The sequence below is a fragment of the Paroedura picta genome, chromosome 6, assembly GCF_049243985.1.
Source record: "Paroedura picta isolate Pp20150507F chromosome 6, Ppicta_v3.0, whole genome shotgun sequence".
NCBI lineage: Eukaryota > Metazoa > Chordata > Lepidosauria > Squamata > Gekkonidae > Paroedura > Paroedura picta.
Window position 1 is genome coordinate 89,723,758 of NC_135374.1, and position 23,234 is coordinate 89,746,991.

The following is a 23,234-nucleotide window of genomic DNA, read 5'->3' on the forward strand; positions in this document are numbered from 1 at the left end:
CTCATTCGAACTGGGAGTGGGTAAAAAGCCCATGTAGACTACACTCTAATATACGTACGGAATGACTTGCTAACAGATTTTACATCTAGAAGTAACTGCACGCTGTTCACTAACACAGCCACACCAGGTTTCTAATATGCTAATTGCACCTACATTCTTTTTTACTACCAGGTATCCACACACGTTCTAGTATTAGTATCTCAAGTATCTTGTGCCCTCTTTAAATGCATTTTTAAATGTTCACCCTTTTGATTTGCTCCCATAATTCTGTGTATTGTCACCTTCTACTTTATCCTCCATTTTAAAGACGTGGAACATTTAGTACGTGACCCCCAAGGGAACAACATGCCTGGTCAAGATGTTTCAATGCTGGCCCCTGACGGCTTTCTGCAGGAGTCAATTTAAAAGCTGCTTTGCAACCTTTTGGATTTGAAACACCAGCAACCTTATTCAATTACAGTTCAAGGGGAGCCCATCTTCTTTGTGCAGGTGCTGCTTGTCACAAAATATTTTGTAAAAAATCTGAACTTTCACGGACAATGAAATCACACAGAACAGATCACGCTGGGTCACAAACGGCGCCATACCCAGGAGTTAATCAATAGGAATGTGTATGTGTTCCCAAATGTCTGGGGAAACATACTAAGAATGTCTGATTCGTTTTATTCAGTTGGATAGCAAAACCAAAGTAGAAAGGCAATGAATGAATAAATGCCTTTTGCTCATTCACCTGCAACAGGTGAGGAAATAGAATCTGTACACACACACCCCATCTCAATGACCATAAATGATGTTTCAGAAGCATCTGAGTCCTTTGTCTTGGAACCATGAGGACTACATTCCCCCAAACCCTCTGTTTCAGTCCCTAGGATGAACTAGAAATTGAAGATGTGGGTCACTCACCTGTAACAAAGTCCTAGTGGGGTTTTATTTTTATTTTATTTTTTTAATAAACCTCTGGAGTTGGTTTGGGGTTGAGGATGCTTACCACTTTTTTGTTAGCCATTTTGTCTTAAATTTGCCCACTATGTCTAGTCTGTTCCCCTGCAGGATAACAATACTTAGAAGCCCGAAAAGGAAAAACAGCTGGGCTGAGAGGGTATATTGAAGAGGAAAAACTAGCCAGCTTGGTGTGGTGGTTAAGAGCAGCAGCTTCTAACCTGGCAAGCTGGATTTGATTCCCTGCTCCCCCACCTGTAGACCTTGGGCTCACCACAGCACTGATAGTTCCGTTCTCACAGAACAGCCCCCTCTCTCAGCCTCATCTATGTCACAGGGTGTCTGTTGTGCAGAGAAGGTGATTGTAAGCCACTTTGAGACTCCTTCAGATGGTGAAAAGCAGGGTATAAAAGCCAACCTTCTTCAGTGAGTAAAGCACGCTCTCTCTCCTCACTATCATTTATCCATCCAATAATCACACAACTTTAGGCAATATGTTTGCACATTTTCATCCCATCCTCAAGGACTACATAGCACCATACTGAGAAATGTTTTCGCTCAGATCACGCGTTGGATGTTGAGACTGCCTGAGCAGGAAAACAGTTGTTGGTCTGGGGCACTAAAGTGATATGCTCTGAGGGAAGGGAGCAGAGATGGCACTTTGAATGTTAGAGGACAATGCGTACTGAACTCCTGTGGGTCACTGTGTCATAATCAGTAGTAGGTATTTGGAGCAATATGTTCCAGCACAATGTTATGCCAGATAGGTTCAGTCTGGTCAGGAGATATGTTTAAAGCAATAGGTGCATTTTTCAGTGACTGTAAAGAATGAAAACCTGATTTTCCCTGTGGGATTCTATATTTTCTGAATTCCTTTGAAATCCTGGCCCTGTAAATGACATCCATTTTGTGTAGGGCAAAGTCATTTAGCACAGGTAGCCAGCCTGGCATGGGGAAAGTGGGTTTCTGGACAAGGAAAACTAAATTCCAACAAAACAAAATCAATTATTATTATCTGGGGGAGGTGGGTAGGCTAGGATACATCTACCTGAAAGCCATGCTCTTTGACTTTGGGAGTTTTACCTTCTAATGCGAGGTGGATGAGATCTGAAAACACAACATACATGCTCAAAGATAGATTCCTTTCTTATTTCATCACTTGTTTCAGAGCTAACCCCTGACATCTATAAGAGGTCCTTGGCTAGGTTTTACCTCAGATTAAGCCCTGCACTGTCAGACCTTGCCTCTGTTGGTTATATTGAACAGTTATCCCATGAGAACTGACTGTGAACCATGGAAACATAAGTTTCTCCTTGTGAAGATAATAATATGCTGAGCTCCTTTGAAAATCTAGCCACATAAACCATGAACGTTTTGTGTAACACTAAATCACTTAGCAAAAGTAGCCAACCTGGCACTGGAGAGGGGGACAGGAGAACAAGCTGAACACTAATCAAAGGCTTGTGTAACTTGAAGATTGTTTTGCCAACACGGTAGGAGCAAATCAAAGTAAAATGCTGAAAAAGCAGCGGTTGCTCATTATTTACAAGTACAATGTATATCTGATGCATAATACAAGAATTGGCTTTAACCAGTGGATTAGGTAGGAGGTACACTCCATTGTGCTCTGGCAGGAGGCCGTTTGCTCAAAGACATTGAAGCTTTTGACTTTCAAATGCTTGAAGGAGGTGATTTAGCTAGGAATTGAGGTTTAGCGGCATTCTTTACAGGCAGAAATTGTCCCATTTGTCCACAGGGTCTGTCCAGTGGTGAGTGTGGAAGTACTTGTCATGTACCTGCCTTCTGTCCCTTCGCCTGCCTCACAAACCCCCCCCAGCAATGGAGCTGCCAAATTTACTCTGAAGTAAAACCAATGGAGTTCAACAGGGCTTAAATCGTGACTGACTGACTGACTGACAGACAGACTGACTGACTGACTGACTGGAGGACTACTACCTTCCTTTTGTAACTCTGCAAAAGCTGCCAGCTCACTTCTGCCAGCCTTTCAGAACCTAATCACAGGGAACTTAAATCTTTCTGACAATGGCCACATTCGTAATTGCAGAATAATAAACATGACACGAAATGTAGATTAATAGAACCTCCCGTGTAACTCCTATTGGAGGGGATAGCCCTCTGGAATTTTAAGCATAATGGGCCTGTGTTTATTCCTCAAGCAACTGCATAATGTGACTGATTTACAGGAGTTTAACTGAAGTGTTAATCTGACAGTGACGGAGAGCTTCTCACTGGCAGAATCACTTACACTATCATATTAGTAGCCTCCTCTATTAAAGCAGTGTGGTCGATAATTGGAATGCTTTTATGTCTAGTGGTTCTGACAAAGCTCTCTTTAGGCCACAGATGGGCGGTCTGGCTTGCTGCACAGCTGAACAGTGGCAAATAATTTAAACTGAGAAAGTATTGTTCTCTTCGCCTTGCCGAGCAAGGGCAGTTCAAGGAAAAGTGAGCCTGTGTTCAGGCTACCTGCTGGCGTGTAGTAAAATAAGATGGACATGATACTGGGTTGGGAGCACAATTAAATCTATTTTGCACCAACGTGTTGGTGGACAGATGAGTTTCCACTTGGCAGCGCTTTATGATCTTTAAGGTAGACTGAGCTAATAGATTGGTGTGGAGCACGCCGAAGTTCCTGAGGATGAGAAAGCAAGCTGCAGTAAGTACATTTGAACTACAGGTTTCTCATATGCTCCACGTCATGCTGAGTTTTTATAGCTCCTGGCTTTCAAAAAGCTTGTTTCAAAGAGGTTTGCGCTAGACTGGGCATGCAGTTTTGCTCTGCAGATATTGTCGCTACCGATTTAGTGGAATGCAATTAGGAAGCCTAAATTAAGTGGTAATGGAGAACCAGCTCTTGAAACTGGGGTTTCCACGGCAACCACTGCTTACAATACAGCCTTCAGTTAGTTTTCCCACTTTATCTGCAAAATGCACAATTGAGCTTTAAAACAGCTTTGTGCTGAAAAGCGCACTGTAAACAACTGTTTGCGGGAAGAGTTTTACACTGTCCTTTAAGCACAACAAACTATCCAATAAAAATCTCCCCCTCCGCACTAATCAAATCTTAAAATAATAATAATAATCCGTGCAACGTAGAATACTCAAAAGGCCCCCAAAAGCCCTCCGTCATTTCCCTGGTTTTACATTTAACGTTGAAAAAGTTGAGTATGTACTTGTTTAGTATTTTGAAATGCTGTGATTTTCCTTTAATTTTAAGGGTCAACGTTATCCTGAAATGGCCTTTGACCCCTTCCATGCCAATGTTGGTTTCTTCCATTTGTTGCTGGGTGCAGTCTTATGAGTCTTTCTGCGCTGATCTAATGTCATAATAGGAGAAAAGGCCACATAACATTCATAATTCTCTTTTCCAGGCACTGCCTTTCACCCCCACTGCTACCCCTTCCCTTAATGTCTTTTTTTTCCCCGCAGAAAACGTTTCTTGGCTAAAATGGCCCAATTTCCCCCAATCAGATTTGTCAGGGAGCTCTTGCTTCAGTAGTAATATCCGAGTCTGTATCTTTTCAATGAAAGAGGTAAGGAGTTTGACCTTCACAGTATGAGTTTACTTTCAGTAATGGTGGTCAGAACCGAGGGAAACCTTATCCATTCAAAACAATCCATACAGCCCTGACCTAGTGCAAACTAGGAGGGGCCAGCTGATTGAAAAGTTCAAACGTCTTCCAACCCAACTGATCCTCAATAGGAAATTCTGTGGAAAGATCAGCCTAAGAAAAACAGACACACAGACTAGGGATATGGAAGGTAGCCAATTCCGAGAACGAAGCCCTAAAAATGGGGAGTGTGTGCCAATAATTAATCTTTGATACATTTGTGAAATGTTTTAGAAGAAACACAACCCTCCCGTGCATACAATTACAGAAACTGCAATTAATTAATGGGCATATTTGAAACATATTTTATTCATGCTATAAGGCTGATCTACTTAAAACATGTGCAATAACGGCAGTGAGTGTGTGTGTGTGTGTGTGTGTGTGTAAGAGAGAGGGAGAGAGGGAGAAGTACATCAATTATTCCGCTTAAAAACAACTGTCTAGGACAGGGGTAGTCAAACCGCGGCCCTCCAGATGTCCATGGACTACAATTCCCAGGAGCCCCTGCCAGCGTTCGCTGGCAGGGGCTCCTGGGAATTGTAGTCCATGGACATCTGGAGGGCCGCAGTTTGACTACCCCTGGTCTAGGAGACCAAGAAGTTGCTGCAGTTACTCTCTTGTTTCTTGCACAAAACCTGTTGATTTGGTCCTCTCCAAATGTTTTTTTTTAATTCCAAGTTCTTGGAAGAAATGCAGAATACTCAAGTGTCTGGGACTTTCACGGGGCATCTTGTTTCAACAGTGACTGCCTGTATTTTATCGAAGCACTAAAGGACACATTGAAATTATTTTCTTCTGGCACCAGCATGCATTGTGATGTGCGTGCATTCAATTGCACTTGACAAATCTTCAGGGCAAAGAAAACGGTCTGGTGTAAGGAAATATCTCCAGGTCTTCCAAAAAATGGCATTTTTCAGACCAAACATGTGTTCAATTGATTTGCTTTCTCCAGAGATTGCACTTGAATTCAGGCCAGTGATAAGTAGGGAAGCAGCGTGGAACTGAAGGCCATGGAGGGTCAGCGGTACTTCCGATGGTATTTCCTGTGCTTCAGGGGTCTCTGCCTAAGTGTACAAATAGCTCCACATGGCATTCTGAGAGAGTGCCAGAGAATGTTATGATCACATGCCAAGTGCAGTTGTCAGGTTCCACTTCGGCGCCATGTGAGCATATATGAGGACTCACATGCACAGGTCTACAGCAAATGTACAGACTGAGTAAATGCCATAATCCAAACAGGGTTGGCATTCTGCAAGTAGAGCTGGGGTGGTTGTTTTTTTAATCAGCAGCACCACTGAAGTTTCCCCCTTTAACGATGCTGACGGCTTTTTGTATTCGTTTTCCCTCCTACCAAGAGATTTGGGTTTTCCTACCTTCCTGCATTTGAGTCCTTCAGCATTCGATCGCCTCATGGTCAGATCATTGCCTCTCCTACCACCCTGGGCAAGCGGCGTGGGGAGAGCTGTCTTGGCTTCTGGACAGAAACAGCAGGATTCCTGCTTCCAGCAGCCAAGACAAGCACCTCTTGTGACGAGTCTCAACATCTGCCTGGGAGAGGAGGACAAGGACCGCTTGCCTCCCTCTGCCAAGGGAAGAGAAAGTGTTGCTTGTCTTGGCCCCTGGGAGCAAGCAGTCCTCTGGTGCCAAAACAGGCAGCCACAGGGGAAGGTAGGCCAGTCCCTCGGACACCTCATGAACCATAATATTCATTCCCCTGTTATGGGCAGTATCACAGGGAAGTGTGTTGCTAAATTTACTGCACGACGGTAGGTGAATTTCCTCCAGGTGAGGCTGGATTCTGGAGATTTTTGGTGGAGGCATCACTTGGGCATGAAATTGGGGTCACCATGGGTGGGCAAATAGTTGTGAGTTCCTGCACTGTGCAGGAAGTTGGACTAGATGACCTGGGATGTCTCTTCCAACTCTATGATTCTATGCAGAGCAACTGTGAGAATAAATTCTTTCTGCATCTTCATATTCTGTGCAATGTTAGCCTTTGGGACACACATAGCAAGTATCTCCCAAGAGCCAAGGGGTTGCCCATTTGCATATTATTAATCCTGGAGTGCTGCTTTCAAAATGCGCAGTTTGGGCTGATGGGCACAGCTAAGCTCTGCCCCATATGTGATAAATGCCACCCACAGACCTTTAAGGACATGTAGCATGCGCTATGGGCCACATGCTTCCAGGGGCCCCACAAGGTGCCTCCCCCCCCCCATGGATGAGGACTGTAACTTTCCCCTTTTCTCTCTTTAGGGACACTCAGAGCCACACCCCTTTCCACTGTGGGAGCCTCTTCCACCCCTAGTCTGACTGCTCCCAACACAATTGTGCTCTGCTAGGGCGCTGCGAATCCTTCAACCACTCCTGTTATGTTCTATCTCACCCCCAGATATATCAGTACCACTTCTTAACTCCCAGGGTCTAACTTCACACCAGGGTCTAACTATAAAGGGCTAACTATGTGACATTTTTTCCTGGGGCCATGCACTGCATATGCACTTGCAGGTTTCCCAACGGGTCCTCAGTTCCCCGGAGCAAAGGCCACCACTTGGATCATGGGAGTGGCACAAGACAGAGGGGCTCCAGCCTTCATGCCATTTTCCTGACTTGAAATTGCCCCGAGGCTATTTGTCACAGAGGGGGAATTAACCTATACGGGCAGGGCACGTGAAGGTTTCCCCCAGCAGGAAAAAGAGCCCTTTCTCAGAGCCATTTCAGGTTAGGAAAGCAGCCCAGGGGCAAAGGATAAGCATTCCCTCCCCGTGGTTCACAGTCCCAATTGAAATGTGGTCCCTCACAGCTGGGAATGATGAATCTGGGCCTGATCTGAGGGGCTGTGTATTGTGTGGTTTAGTCATAGGTCTCAGGGGACTTTGGCCTCTGTCTGGTCAAGCCTGCTGTAAGCACAATAGGTGGTGCTTGGCTCAGGGGCTCCTATATGCTGGACTGGCTTGAACTGATCCAATTATTTGGGGGGGGGGGACGGTTAAGGCAGCTTTAGCCCAGCTTTGGTATTATTGATGTTTCATTCAAAATATTATTTTTCATCCTCAGTTTCTCAGATGAAAAAGTAGAAAGCAGGAACCAAAGAGGAATTTCTTTAACCATCATCATCATCATCTTCATAAATCCTTCTTACTTTCTGGCAGAACTGCTGATCCCAGAATGACTAATAGGTTCATTCAGTATCCAGAATGACCAATGAGGAAGCACAGTTTGTAAAAGAAAAGTGAGACAGCTTTCAGAAACTAATCACATTCTGTACAAAAGATACAATATATTCATATAAGAGCAGTAGTGTCTGCTGCTGGGGCAGACATGCCTTCCAGCCATAACTAACATTGCCCATGGCCTGGCACGGCTTCCCTTCCCAACCCCTGTCCACTGCAGTTCTCAAGGATACCATTGTCCTCAGCCACTTCCCCATCATTGCCAACTCCACCAACAGTCCCAGTGAGCCTCTTGGCCTTGCCGAGAGTTCCACTACTGTTTCCTCTCTCCACCATCACCACTGCCCTCCCCAGGGGCCACTGCAGCTCCTGGCCAACACTCCACCATCACTGACAGGCCCACCACAGCTGCTTCTCTGAATGTAGGGGCACCAATCCGCAGGGGGTACTTTGAGATCCATAGCTCATCTCTAGACTAAAGAGATCACTTCCCCTTGAGAAAATGGCTGCTTTGGAGCGGGAACTCCATAGCCTTATACTCCATTGTCCTTCCCCACACCAAATCCACCCACTCCTGGCTCCACCTCCAAAGTCTCTAGGCATTTCCCAACTCAGAGCTGGCAACCCCATCCATATCACCCATCACATCTCCTAGCCAGCCCCCCACCATCACCGACAGTGGAGTGAAGTCTAGTGCACCATCTGACCTTGGCACCAGGTCTAGCACAGCTTCTTCATCCATCAATCCTGCTGTCACTGGCACCCCCATAGCTCCCAGCCAGGACCACCCCCCTGCATCACCAACAAGGGAGCTAGGCCCAGCATGACTCTTGACCTTGGCACCAAGCTCACCGCAAAATTTCCACACCATCACTGCTGCTGCTATTGGGGCCAATGTTGTTGCTGGCTATGGTCCTGCCACCTTTGCTGACAACACAGCCGGGCTTGACGAGCATCCCAGCCTTGCCACCAGGCCTGTCACAGTTTCTTCTCCCCATGCGTTGCTGCTGCTGAGCCCCAGGCTACCCCAGCTCCAGGCCGCCGCCCCCCCCACACACACACACCACATATCCAATGACACTGACAACACCTGGAGGAGGAGATGTGTACCTTGTCTGCTCATTCACAAACAATGCTTTCATCTAGGTGGGTTTAGAGGGGGCTCTCGTGTATTTTTTAACATTTTCAGATTTCTCTGCAAACCTGGGGGTTCCACAAGTTGCACAAGTCTTTGTTTTCTCCCTGTGTGGTCCCAATTTAGATACCTGCAGATGGGGCCACAGTTCACTATTAGAATATGAGCAAGATGGTAAGGAGCCATGTTAATCTCTAATCTGATTCTTGTTTTTTCATAATTCTGACTTTACTGGTCTCAAATTCTGGTATACATTCCCCGAAAGACAAAGGTAGCACGTATAAAACATTATGCCTTTTTAAAGACTCCGAAGTGGTGGTCCAGCTCTTATTCAACTATAATTGTTCGGCTTTTTGAAGAAATATGTCTCAGTCAGCATACTGTTTATGTTTGATTATGTGTATCTGCATAATGTCTATCAAGTACCTGAGCACAACAGAAAGACAGAATATTAAGTCTCCATATATTTGCATATAAGAGCAATACAGTGGCACAGTCCTATAAAGAGTTATACCCTTAAAAATCAATGAGTTCCACTGAACTCCTTCTAAAACTGTTGAATTCAATGGACTAATAAGGGTGTGTTTTGTATAGGATTATACTGTAAATTGTCCACACTGGTGTACACATCAAACTTCACATAAGAAATGCCTTCCCTATTGATTTTAAATGTTGGGAAAGTTACACACATCAAAACACTACAGTCCTCAGAGCCCTGCCAAACTCTGCATTGCAATGTGAAACTTCACTTGCCGGGGGGGGGGGGGCGGTCCTTTCCTGAATATGTCTTGGAACATTTAATTCTATATTCAATTTTCAAAGCTAGTCGGCTATGTCTTTAAGTTAAGTGGACGAATTAGTCTTTCTAATGAGTGTTATTCATCCCATTTTCATTTTGTGTAGTGTGAGCAAGAGCCTAATATGGGATTATTTAACATAAATAAATAGTATTGGAAAGGTTAATATGAATTTAAGTACCGTATGGCATTAACTTTTCATAAAGTGGGGATGTATGTATTTTAAAAGAAGCAGCTCTAGGTTTGACTGCACACAGAAATGTATTTCTGTACCTGTTCTTTTTTTTTCTCTCCAGGTGTGTAAAACATTTAAAAAGAAAGATAATAAATGTTTCTAAAAAGCAATGTGTTATTACTGCAATTAGCTGCCCCCCTTTTATGAGGTTCCATGCATCAGATTACATCTAATTGCCTCCAAACAATTTGCTGGTGGGTTGCTTATGAAAAGTAAACAAATACAGTTTAACAAGCATCAAACAGCCATTTCCGTATAGTTTTGTCTTTGTAGAGACCTTGCCGAATTTTATTTTCCTGGGTTAATCTTAAAAATAAAAAAAAACCCTGAAAAGTGAAAATAATTAGGAATTTCTTCTTAAATCCAGCCGTCTCTGCATGCTACTAAAGATCAATGCTTTGTAAGCAGGCTGGAGTTCAGTTCGGCAATAAATTCTTGCTCTTATAGACTTTCACCGGACCTGGCAGCTGGCTAATGCCATAGAAATTGATTATTTGTTGTGTTTCTAGAACTGCTTAAAATATCTAATTGCTTTTTCTCCACAGATTGGGATTTCACTTGCTTGACAATTAAGGAAAGTGAGGACCACCCCCATTGGACAAACCTTATGACTCTAGAAACAAGTTTCTGTTGGCACCAACAGGTATGATCAGTATAAGTAGAGTCCAGATTTATTTTGCCAGAATTGATAAATTCATTGAAAAACAGCTTTGTTTATGAGAACTGGCTTAAACTTAGGGACTGCTTTAGGTCTGCAAGCAAGATGCCCACTAGTATTCCTCTCTGTAAGGCAGGGTTTCTCAACCAGGGTTTTGTGAAACCCTGGGGTTTCTTGATGGCCCTGGAACGGTTTCCAGAATGGGTGGGAGTTAATTAATTTTTAATATATATATTTTATTGTTAAATATTTATTGGGTGATCTGACCATATATGGTCATGTTGATCTCCCCTCCCAAAATGGCCAGTGGTGGCCCTGGAGGGGGTGGACCTTGGGTGCGCATGTACACAACTACACTTCCCAACGATATTCTGCACCATCATACCACTTCTGGGGTTTCTCAAAGCCTGAAGAATGTTTCAGGGATTTCTCAGCATTAAAAAGATTGAACAAGGCTGCTCAAAAGATACCATTTGCCCTTCTTATGTGCAAGTACCCATACAAACACTCATTTTCTACATGGCCATATAGCTGGTTTGCTTCTGGCAGGGCTATAGAGAGCCAAAGAATAATTAGTACAGTTGAAACCAGGAAGTGAGAAAACACAGAAGGAGTACACCATAGGATGTGGTTTGTGGAAAATTTTCCCAGGTTTATTACAGTGCTCTGGAGGGGTTCCTCTAGTCTGGGGGGGGGGGGGGTTGTAAGTTTAACAGAGTAGCTTTCTGCTCTTCTCTCTGGTCTGTGGTGGCCTTGTTGAAGTCCCACACAATGGAAAAGGAATGGGAGGAAGATCTGAATTGGCTGCACTCCCCCATTGGCTCCTCCCATTTCTCCCTGCTTAAAATTTCTTTTCAGAGCCCCACTGGCCGAAAATGACTAGAGGAAGGCAGTTGCAAGCAAAGGGATTCAAATGTCCAAGCAGGAGAGGACTGTGTCCAATGCCACAGAGTCTACCCTCCTAAGCACCTATTTTCTCCAGGGAAGAGAAAATATTGTCTGGAGATGAGCTGTAATTCAAGGGAATCCCCAGGTCCCACCTGAAAGCTGGCATCCCTAGCCAAGAGCTACTACACCTGGATCCAGTGCAAATACTGTGCACAGCTGCCCAAGGATTCCTTTCTTCCTAGTTTTCCTCTTGCCCTGGCAGCCATTTCCAACCCTGGGAAAATGTAGTCTTAGATCTTGTTAGGATTTGCTAACCTCCTGGTGATGCCTGGAGATCTCCCAAAGTTGCAAGTGACCACCAAATCACACAGATAATTTCCCCTGAGGAATATTGTGTTGGACTTTATGGTGGTTCAGAGGAATGCTTCCTTGTTTAACAAGTACTTTATTTCATTAGTGATGTCATGCACACTATAAACATGTCACTCGAAGCCTGAAGGGTATTTCAGGGGTTACTTCACAGTCAAAAGGCTGCTCTCAGGTGATATCCCATATTCTGCTTGAGCAAAGTACGTGAAGGGATTGAAGCCCATAACCCTTGCATAAGAGAGCCAATTTCTGCTGCCTTTCCCATGTATCCCTCAACAAGGTAATGAAACATCAGCAATCTCACAAAAGCCTCTGAGTGACCTCTCATTTCCTGGTGGGAATGGATGGGCAAGACGTTTCTGCTTGGTTTGTGAGTCCTCTACATGACCGTGGACTTTGGCCCTGCCGTGATGATTTTGGAAACTGGCTCTGCCCATATTCCAACTGCAACACGGGCATGCCAGAAACTTCAAAGAGCAAGAGCTTCAATGACTAATCTATGAAACAAAATTGTCCTGGAATATATTATACTGAACTTGCAATATCCCTCTTCATGAACTTTTAATAGCCCTCTCCTTTGCTATTACCTCACCTGTTTTTCTTATGTTTTCAGTATCCAAAAGAGATGGTATTCCTGGAACTTTCATAGTTAAGCAGAAGAGGCAACTCTGTGGTGGGGGAAACTTTTTATGGCATTTCATGACAAGTTGCACCTTTCAAGAAATGTTCTCTGAAGCAGGAACAATGGGGCATGAAAGCCCCCTGCTGAACTGGTGGTGGGATCACCTTTGGTTAGGGTGCCAGGTTCCCAGTACGTTCTTCAAGGGCTAGATTCCTTGTAGGGATATAGAGAGTGCATGAAGAAATGGGGTAAGATCATCTTCCTCCAGGCATATGGTTGAGGCCAGGGAGGGGGTTTGGTGTTACCATCAAAGGATCCCCCGGATAGGTTAGATCTAGTTCCCCTTGAGCTGAATCGGAGCATAGGGGGTGGAGTGTTTAGAATCTTAGCATAGTGATCGCCATCTGTTTAGTTTCTGACAAGGGATGTTTTTATGGTGTTTTTGTGGAATTATTGTTTTATACTTGTAAACCGCTGCAAAACTTTCCGAGAGTGGCAGTATAAAAATTGAAAAATAAATAAAATAAATAAATAAAAGTTCTACCCGGACCAGTGAAACTATATAAGAAATAGGAAAAAAGTTCAACAGAGAACAAAGAGAGCTTTCTCTCTTGGAAGGTTATACCTCGAAAACCTTGTTGACCTCTAAGGTGCTACTGGAATAAAATCTAGCTGTTCTACCGCAGACCAATAGAGCGAGAGAGTTGAAGAGGAGGATGGAACCAAGGAAGAAAGGAACACAAACCCAGAGTAGGAAGGAGGGAGAGATTCACTGCTCTACCACAGCTACCTCACCTGAGGGTTCTGTAATTTAATGTCGTTCACTGATGCAGCAATTAAAACTCACCCTGCTCTTCTGGGAGTTATGGCAAGATCCACTGAGGAAGAAACTTCTTACTGGGTATTTGTCCCTGTTGCTTTTAGCTGATACCCCTATCCATTATTTAAAAACCATGTGGTCAACGAGTGTAATCTTTTTAAATTACCTTGAATTATTATGTGTATTTATATTTGTTAATAAATTAATGAGTCCATCCATAATCTAATTGTTTCCTGTATGATTTGTGTTTATTTTTGCAGTTGCATTCATTTGAAGTACCTATATTATGCTGGTGTCACTAATTTTAGATGGTTTTTTTTAGGGGAGGGGGAATCTACTCAATTATGAAAATAGCTTCCTGATCCCATTAAGCACAGATAAAAAGATTAAGTGGCATTTTTGCTTTTTATTTGTGACAATACGCATTAGGCATACCTATGATGAACTAATTGCATTGGTTTGATTTTTTTTTCTTCTGCACTAAGCAAGCTAGCTAACTAGGAATACGAAAAAATGTAGTAAGCGGGAAAAAAGAGAATACCAGCTTGGTGTAGATGTTAAGAGTGGCAGCTTCTAATCTGGGAAGCCAAGTTTGATCCCCACATGCAGCCAACTGGGTGGCCTAGGGCTAGTCAAAGTCCTGTTAGAGCTGTTCTCACAGAGCAGTTCAATCAGAACTCTCTCAGTCCACCCACCTCACAGGGTATCAGTTGTGGGAACAGGAAGGGAAAGATGTTTGTAAGTTGCAGGTCGCGAACGCAGGGTATAAAAAAACTCTTCTTCTTCAAGTAATGATAAAAGCACCAAAATCCTTTGCAGTTCTGTACAGACAATAGGTTATGATGATGGAGAGCGCCAAAGGTGCACAGGATGTATCAGAAAGAGTTCCGTAAACATAAAAGGCCCTTCGAGCATACCTTGGGAAAACCCAGCGCAGAGGAGGCTAATAAGGAGAAGTTCCAGTTTGGTGTAGTGGTTAGGAGTGCGGACTTCGAATCTGGCATGCTGGGTTCGATTCTGTACTCCCCCACATGCAGCCAGCTGGGTGACCTTGGGCTTACCACAGCACTGATAAAGCTGTTCTGACCCGGCAGTAATATCAGGGCTCTCTGTCTCACCCACCTCACAGGGTGTCTGTTGTGGGGAGAGGAAAGGGAAGGTGACTATAAGCCCTTCGGGTAGAGAGAAAAGCGGCATATAAGAACCAACTCTTCTTTTTCTTCTTCTTCCTGACAGAGCAGTTTCTCAGTGGAACAGGCCTCCTTGGGAGCTGGTGGGTTCTCCATCTTTGGAAATTTTTAAACAGAGGTTGGATAGCCATCTGATGGAGGGGCGGATTCTTTGAAGGCTCAAGGGGGTGGCAGGTTACAGTGGATGAGCGATAGGGTTGCGAGTGTCCTGCATAGTGGAGGGAGTTGGACTAGATGACCCTTCCAACTCTATGATTTATGATTCTATGATTCTAGGTCTCTGTCTCTCTTTCTCTGTCTCTCTCGCTCTGGTCTCTCTCCTCTTTCTGTAAAAAGTTTGTTTCTCTTCTTAATAAAAACTATTTTATTCCTTTAAGCAACCTGGTGCTCTGCGCTTACCCAGAGGAACAAATATATATCATCTGGAGAGTTCTTATTTCTTCCTGTTGATCCTGTTGATCTCATAATCTGATCTTCTAGGCTCAGCCAGGTAACCAGTCTAAACTTCTCATCCACCTCTGCTTGGCAATCCGAAGATTTCGAAATCACTAGTTAGTCATGTAAGGCAGGCAAGTTCTCGAGTGGGATAGGAGCGATTTGGGCAGCTGTAACTTGCTATAAACCAGTAACATGCCACTTAACTCTTTCCACATGAGCCTCCGTTTGCCAGAACCCTGACTTCCATTCCAGAGGACGCCAGACCAATCCTGCTGGAAACCCCTCAGGTGTAATCTGGGTTTTGTGGAAAGCAGTATCTTACACGAGGAGAGACATTTAAACAAATGATGCCTTGGTGCACACAACAAGGTATATAGCTCTATAGCCATTCTGCTTGAAGGGGGAACGACACATGTGCCGTAAGAGGGATAAAAAATGACGGGGGTTAAAGCAGGAAGGAAAGAAAAGACCAGTCTCTTCGACGCAAAGCACAAGATCAGAAACGCTCACGAGTGGGCAATGGCTGCTAAATAATTAATCAATAGGCAGCCGAGTGGCAGTTTGAAATGTAAATGCGATGCGTGAAGGTGTGAGGCTTGTCATCAAGCCGAAAATGATGTTACTGGAATGGATAACCTGCCGTACCTGCTGACTGGCAAAAGCTTGGACACAAAGATGAAACAGAGCCATCAGATAGCAACCCCAGAAACCCCTAATACCTGTCTTTGACCCACGGCTTACTTTCATGTCCCTGTCCCAGAAGAGATGTTTTTAAAAAATGATGAAGAGAGCTCTTGGGGTGGAGAAAAAGAGCGAACAGCATCTAAGGAAATGTTACCTGACAAGGCTGCAGGCTACGTGCTTGAGAGTACCCTCCGTTTCTTTATGTTCTCCTTTCTTTTTTCCTTCCCCTCTTTAAAAAAAAAAAGAAGCCACATCTCTTATTCTCTCTCTCTCTCTCTCTCTCTCTCTCTCTCTCTCTCTCTCTCTCTCTCTCTCTCTCTCTCTTTCTCCCTCTTCTTTTCTTTCCAAAATCTCTAGAGTCCTCCCTGCAAATGGCTCCGTGACTCAGGAACTGAAAACAGCGACTTGCAAAGGAACAAAGGAGGAGGATGACAATCCGGAGAGCGCACAGGTGAGTGAGATACCTTTTACTTATCAAACTCCGCTATCGGCGATGCTCTTTTTATTCGGCAAGCTAGAAATAGAGCTGAACTAACTAGGCATTGATCCAAACTCTGTACTGCAGAGATGTGACAAAGAAGCAGTTTTTTTCCAAATACACTCGGCTCAGGAGACCGTTCCATTGAAATTGGAGGGGTTTACAAGGGGGAGGGGTTGGGGGCACGGGCAGCCGTCCACAAATCAAGACGGGGAGGGGCATCCCTTAGCTCTCTAGGGCCTATTCTGCACACAATAGATAATGCACTTTAGAAGTAGATTTTCCTGTTCTGCACAGGAAAATCCAGCTGCCAAAGCAAATTGAAAGTGCATAATTCTATGTGTGTGGAATGGGCCTAGTTCTATAGCACCATGCTTGGACTGGATGCTGAAGCGTCCCATCCTCATGTTATTTCTCTGTGGAGGCAATAGCAAGTCAAGACCCCAGTCTCTCTATGAAGCCAATCCAGAGGCATCCTGCCATCATCTCTTAGGCCAGTGTTCCATACCTCCCTTGTGCTTGAAGAAGGGACAAGCAACAGAGCCCCCACAGTCTGCCACATCACCAGTATACGGCATGCCTATCAGGCTCCTGCTCTAAGCCCTAGGGTCACTTGTACAACTTTCCAGTAAAAGAAATGTCAGGTTCAAGTGCCCTTAGCTAGATAGCCCAGGCCAGCTTGGTTTCATTAGATCTTGGGAGCTAAGCAAGGTTAGTCCTAGTTAGTATATGCCTGGGAGGTCACCAAGGAGGTCCAGGAGAGCCAGTGTAGTGTAGTAGTCAAGCATGGCAGACTCTAATCCAGAGAACTGGGTTTCAATTCCCACTCCTCCACATGAAGGCTGCTGGGTGACCCTGGGCCAATCACAATTCTCGCTCTGCTTACCTACCCCACAAGGTGATTGTGTCTGGGAGAGGAAGAGAAGATGATTGTAAGCTGCTTTGAGACTCCTTCGGGTGGAGAAAAGGTTATTTAAAAAAAACAACTTTTCTATGACAGAGACAAGCTATGACAAACCATCTCTGTTCATCTCTTTCCTTGAGTAACCTGCAGGGTCACCATGAGTGGGCGGCAATTTGATGGCACTTTCCACCATCAGGATTCAAGAAGAGAGGAGCATTGATTGGTTAGGGTGAGAGAGAGAGAGAGAGAGAGAGAGAGAGAGAGAGAGAGAGAGAGAGAGAGAGTTATTGGCCCAAGTGAACTTCATGGCTGAGCGAGCCTGCTTTTCCCACCAGCCTCCTAATTCTCGATGAAATTAATAAGAAGCTAATGAATTGTTAGTAAGCTTTTGTTATTTTTCTAACACCTCCTGCATTCCACTTATTTGAATGGTTTTCTTCCCATTCATGTCTGCTCTTTGACAAAGCTACATTCCTAGCAATGGCCTCTTAGAGAAACTCCTTTCCCCCATCATGCAGCAGTTCCCTGCTCAAGGTAAATCCATTCCAGAATTTCTAATGAGGGTGCTGGAGAGATAGGTGTCTAATGGCAGAGACAAGGTCCTATAAGGATTCTTATATATTTATGTTAAATTGACAGAAAAGCAATTAATTTTAAATACAATTTAATTCTCCCTCTTTCTCTCTCTCTCACACACACACACACAAATCAAGACCATAGCCATGTGAGCACCACAGAATAACATAGACTTAAAAAGGGATTTGTGCCACTGATGTGCATATAATATGCAGGGGCTGCATCTGCATAATGAGGATTCTCCATGTAGCTCTCTTTGAGCCAAGAAATGTCCACACAGCAGTTTTCTGTGCCCTTTCCTTGCCTTAGCCCCCATATAACACTCTAACAATATAGCACTTCCTGATCTTCAAAGCCCTTCCCAAAAGCCTTGTGATGGCATGGGGAGGGGAAGCCACTGAGGAAAGCAAAAGAATGCTAGTCTGTGCAGGGCCTTCATAAATGTGCACCTTCCCACCCACACCGTGAGGAATATGTACTATGATTACAACGGTTCTGAAGAGGTCCCATAAAACTAGGTGCTGCAAAAGGGCCGAGCAAAGCAAGGTAAAATATGGACAGTTGTAAGACGCTGATGTCATGTGAGTGCTCTGAAGGAATGCTGCCACCATATAGATGCCAAACCTCTGTGTGGAAATGGCCAGATTTGATTTCATTTATCTTAATCAAGCCAAGTAAGCTCTCAAGATTGTTCCAAGAGATCAGACTAGGGGTTGTCTCAAACTGGCCCAGGGGATGCCTTGTCAAAATCACTCTGCAGACATGGGACTACCCCATTTCTCAGTAGTAAGTGTGCCCCTATCAAGTAGGGTCTGTCACTATCAGAAACTCCATTGTTGTACATCAGCAGAAAGGGATGGCATTATGGATTGAACATACTGACTGGAATTTGCTTTGGAGTTTGTATAGAATCTGGCCACTCTCCATTCAAGATGACCCATGAGGTCCCTTCCAACTCTATTATTCTGTGTACTGCAATTCCATTAATTAAAATGAGACCTGAAATTTTCCTCAGAAACACTTTGGGAGTGCAATGGGAATCTGCCCATTTTTGCCTCTCCTGATCTGAAGTGTCAAGGCATAGTAAGATGCTCGCGGATGATCAGCTGCAAGGAATAATTGGTTTTACCCATTACTGACATTGTATATCTTACTGTATTCAATATTTGTGTCAATACCTTTATATAAACCCTACAAATCCAAAGCATGATCTCTTGCTACACAACAAAGAGGTCTGATTATAGAAAGTGGAGTTTTTTAAAAGGCACAAAGGCATATAGGTGTGACTTTCCATTTCATAGAATGTCAAAGTAAGACCCCTTTGCCCTTTTATTGCAATCCCTGCAATTTGGACTTAAAAAATAAAATAAAAAGCCGCTGATTATATTTTTACCATTAAAAGTATAATCACTTTTTTGTTTTGACATTTGATTCCTCTAACCAAAATACATGATAAGAATAAAAAGTAAAATCCTTTCATGAGTTTGATGCACAGGCTGCTCCCATCAACCATGGGGAAAAGTAAAAGAGCAACCTGGCAAAGAGAATGTAAAATGAACATGCATTTGCAGTAAGCGTAGTCTCAGACCCCGTGAGCCTTCTTGAATCTTGAGTCAAAATAATTTCTCCTCAATAGCATTAAATGTACAAGAGAGAAAGCCACTGGTATTCAATGACTGTGGAAACTGACTTGGGTTTGGTATACCAGAGTTTAGTTTCATAATTGACTCTGAACTTGACCAAGTAACTTGAGCGACGCCTTGGTTTAAGTCATGATCATCTATTCTACAGATGAACGGAAAGCATCTTACGCTAACCAGTGAACTGGAATTACGTTTTCCCCCAGGAGGGATTCAGTCGTGAGTGATAATGTAGTAAAATGACAGCATACATTACAGGATTCACTTGGAAGGAGAGGTGACAGCTGGAAAAGTCTGGTTTTAAAAAAAAATTAAATAAATAAATTAAAAATATTTTAAATGATTAAAATGCAACAATATGTAGCTGTGAATGTCTCTGCATACCTTTTGCATCTTCAGATTGGTGTGGAAGGGCTGTGAAACAAAGCCAGACCCAAGTTCCTCAACTGTATGTGCTGTAAGGTGCTACAACTGGTCACAGCTTCTTGCCAAGGGTGCCAGTGGCTGTGGTAGTTGCTTTGTCTTGTTTATAACCTACTGAAATAACTTATAAGGGAAACCTTGCACACTGTGAAATGTGTACTTGTGCTCTCACAGGAAAGGTACATTGCAACAACAGAGAAACAGGTAGAGAAGGAAAACATTTGTAGCATAAGAACGTGTCAATACAGGCCGGTATCCCCATACCTATGTGAGCCTGTGGCCAGTATTATATTATTATTATATATAAGGTTTAAATTCTTGATACCTATAAAATTGATAAAAATATTGAAGACTCAGAGGACTTGTCACTGATGAAAGAATCTCACTGAAGACGTATATTACCTGGATTCTGTTTTGACAGAAGTCCTAAAGTCCTACAGAATAAACAGATAAGGAAAACTACAGAAAAGGACACTTTTCTTTCTTTTGTGAATATATTTATTGTATTGCCATTGGATAGGTCTGTTTCTCTTTGTTTGGTATAAGAAATTAAAACAAGAAGAAGAGCTGGTTCTTATATGCTGCTTTTCTCTACCCGAAGGAGTCTCAAAGCAGCTTACAGTTGCCTTCCCTTTCCTCTCCCCACAACAGACACCCTGTGGGGTGGGTGAGGCTGAGAGAGCCCTGACAGGCTTCCTGAGTTAGCCAGAATATCAGTCTCCTTAGGTGGTCTCGAGGGATGGGTGTACGAATGAGGGGTGGAAACTTGGTCACCACCGGGATGGGGGGTGGGGGTGGGGGTTTTGAGTTTTAATGGGGTGGGGATTTTAAAAAATTTTATGGGGTTTTGTAAGAGGATTTTAGTTTGTAACCCGCAACGAGTCACTCAGTGATTGTGGTGGGATATAAATCGAAATATAAATAAATTATGTAAAGGGGAAGTGCCATATATGTAGAGAGTATTCGTGATCACAGAATCAAAAATGGAACTAATGAATGTACAAAGTTCTATGTGGAGTCCCTATAGTAAAGTGTGTGTAAATTAAAGAAGAGGAAATGCCGTTGACTTTATTGTTGCATGGACTTCTTGTTACAGCTGTAGTGTGCAGGTCAGCATGACCCGCTCATCTTGCAATGGGCTGATCTCTGGGGGAGGACCACAGATAGCTTCTTGAGGGCAAACTGGCTGACAGCCAGTGTTGGGCCCCATTGGTCAAAGTCGTCCTTGTTTCTCTCCCGCCACCCAGACATAAATGATGCCCCAGTTTGAAGCTAGAGATATAGGTCAAAAGAAGAAGTAGTGTTGGTTGTTTATCCTCCACTTTGTTACTACTCAAAGGAGTCTCCAAGTACCTTACTATTGCCTTCTGCTCCTATACCTCACAACAGACACCCTGTGAGGAAGGTGAGGTTGAGAGAGCTCTGAGAATACTGTGAGTGTCCCAAGGTCACCCAGCTGGCTTCTCATGGAGAAAGAGTGGGGAATCAAACCCAGTTCTCCAGATTAGAGGCCAACATTTTTAATCACTACACCAAACTGGCTCTCAAAGAAATCTCTTCCTCATTTGCAGGTTAACTCAAATGCCAGCTTGGTGTAGAGGCTTGGTGAGCCAGGTTTGATTCCTACTCCAAATGCAGCCAACTTGGTGACCTTGGGCTTGACACAGTCCTATTAAAGCTGTTCCCACAGATTATTTCTGAGCTCTCTCAGCCCCACCTACCTCACAGGGCATCTGCTGTGGGACTGTAAGATGCTTTGGGACTCCTTCAGGCAGTGAAAAGTGTGGCATAAACTAACAATTCTTCTTTTCTTCTTCTTCAGGATACTCACCTTTCATGGATTCATATTTGGAAACGCAGTATTCTTCCTGGGATGCTTTATAACATCAGACTTTTTGCTCACACCTTTCCTACCATCTATCCCACTCCATTCAGTGGCTCTTGATATAATATTTGTTAAAGGCAGCAATGTGCCTTTAATAGATTTACAAGATTTACATTGCAACCTTCTTCCAAATGTTGAGACAGTAAATGAACTGGAGGCCCCTTAACTCCAGGGGTTGTTTTTGACAGAAGTGGACAGAGTGCTAGCTTCGGTGAGGCCAACCACACGTCCTCTAGACCAGGGGTAGTCAGCCTGCGGTCCTCCAGATGTTCATGGACTACAATTCCCATAAGCCCCTCCTGGCAAATGCTGGCAAGGACTCATGGGAATTGTAATCCATGGACATCTGGGGGACCACAGGTTGACTACCCCTGGTCTAGACCCCTGTCCCTCATGGCTCATGAAAGTGGGCAATGATAGGGTCAAGAAGCCCCTCCAGGAGATGGTAAATGTGTTGGCATGATGGGGATTGTGGTTTTATTACAAAACTGAAATAAGCAGAAGCCAATGTTCCTTTAATAGATGGAATGATGTTTTCAAAATCCCTGCAATGCTTTTTATTGCAAAATTGGATCTTCCATAATTGACATTTTTCAAGCCCCAAAACGTACCTAGCATCGCATGACGACGCTATCATGAGGCAGATGCTTCTTCCATTGCAGTTTTCATCCCACTCCAAAAGTCACCTGGCAATTTCAAGTCTTTGGGAGCCAATCTCTTGATGCCACCGAAACATCAGCTTAGCTTTGTAGTTTCACTTATTTATTTGTTTCCCACTTTTTAAATAATTCTGATGGGTGATGTTTTGTTCTGCAGTGAGACTTAATGTGTGTTGCCATGGAACAATTTAGAGTGTCGAAAACAACATAAAAAGGATTTCGGTATTTCTCAAGGAAAAGCTCAAAGGTTTTAGATCTTTTTAAAAAATGTTTCTGCTTTATTTTGACGCGGCATGAAAAAAGTTCCGCGCACATTCTAGTGCTCGCTATTGTGACAGCTGTATTTAATGAGTGCAAAAAGATCAGAAAAACAGCCTATATGCTGGGTTGCCAATGCCAGCTGTTGACAAGATAGACGCAGCCATTGAACGAGAGAAGCCACAAAGTAGTTCACGTCATGACGGGATGAGAAGGGACTACTCTCCTCTGCTTACAAGTGGACCCTTTGAAAACACTGCCTTGGTCATGGAACACGCAAGTTTTGTTCTTGTGTCGTCTCTTGATATTCAACAGTAGGTTCTTAGCTTTGTGTCAACAGCAAATGATGACTGTAACAGCCTGCTTCTAGTTTCTCCCCTAGAATTTAAAGAAGAAAAAAACAATGTCAGGTCCATATCTATTCTTTAGGACTAATGTTTAGCATGAAGGTGGCAATCATGCCCACTTGAATCCTGCACATTGCTAGGGAACTTTAATCGTATTCATTTCAGTGAATGGGTTTAGGCATCATCATTCTGCACAGAACTGCCACCAAAATGTACATCAGCGGGTACGTCAAAATTAGAACAATACACAATAATGCACAGCCAGCTTGTTGTGGTGGTTGGGAGCTCAGACTTCTAATCTGGCGAGCCAGGTTTGGTTTCGTGATCCTCCACATACAGCCAGCTGGGTGACCTTGGGCCAGTCACAGCACTGATAAAGCTGTTCTAACTGGGCAGTAATATCAGGGCTCTCTCAGCCTCACCCACCTCACAGGGTGTCTGTTGTGGGGAGAGGAAAGGGAAGGAGACTGTAAGCCGCTTTGGG

General features: G+C 43.8%; 2 long non-coding RNA genes across 8 annotated transcripts in view; one reads left to right on the forward strand and one right to left on the reverse strand.

Moving 5' to 3' along the window:
* LOC143840271 (uncharacterized) overlaps nt 1-23,234 on the forward strand; it is a 195,030-nt gene that overhangs the window by 170,888 nt on the left and 908 nt on the right. Inside the window, exons 3-4 of the long non-coding RNA XR_013232100.1 lie at nt 10,457-10,554; nt 15,938-16,031. This is a non-coding gene — a long non-coding RNA (uncharacterized LOC143840271). The remainder of the gene's footprint in view (nt 1-10,456; nt 10,555-15,937; nt 16,032-23,234) is intronic.
* The window catches only part of LOC143840269 (uncharacterized), a 64,095-nt gene continuing 60,168 nt past the window's right edge, over nt 19,308-23,234 (reverse strand). For all 7 annotated transcript variants that reach the window (XR_013232094.1, XR_013232097.1, XR_013232095.1 and 4 more), the window contains one exon: nt 19,308-22,781. This is a non-coding gene — a long non-coding RNA (uncharacterized LOC143840269). The remainder of the gene's footprint in view (nt 22,782-23,234) is intronic.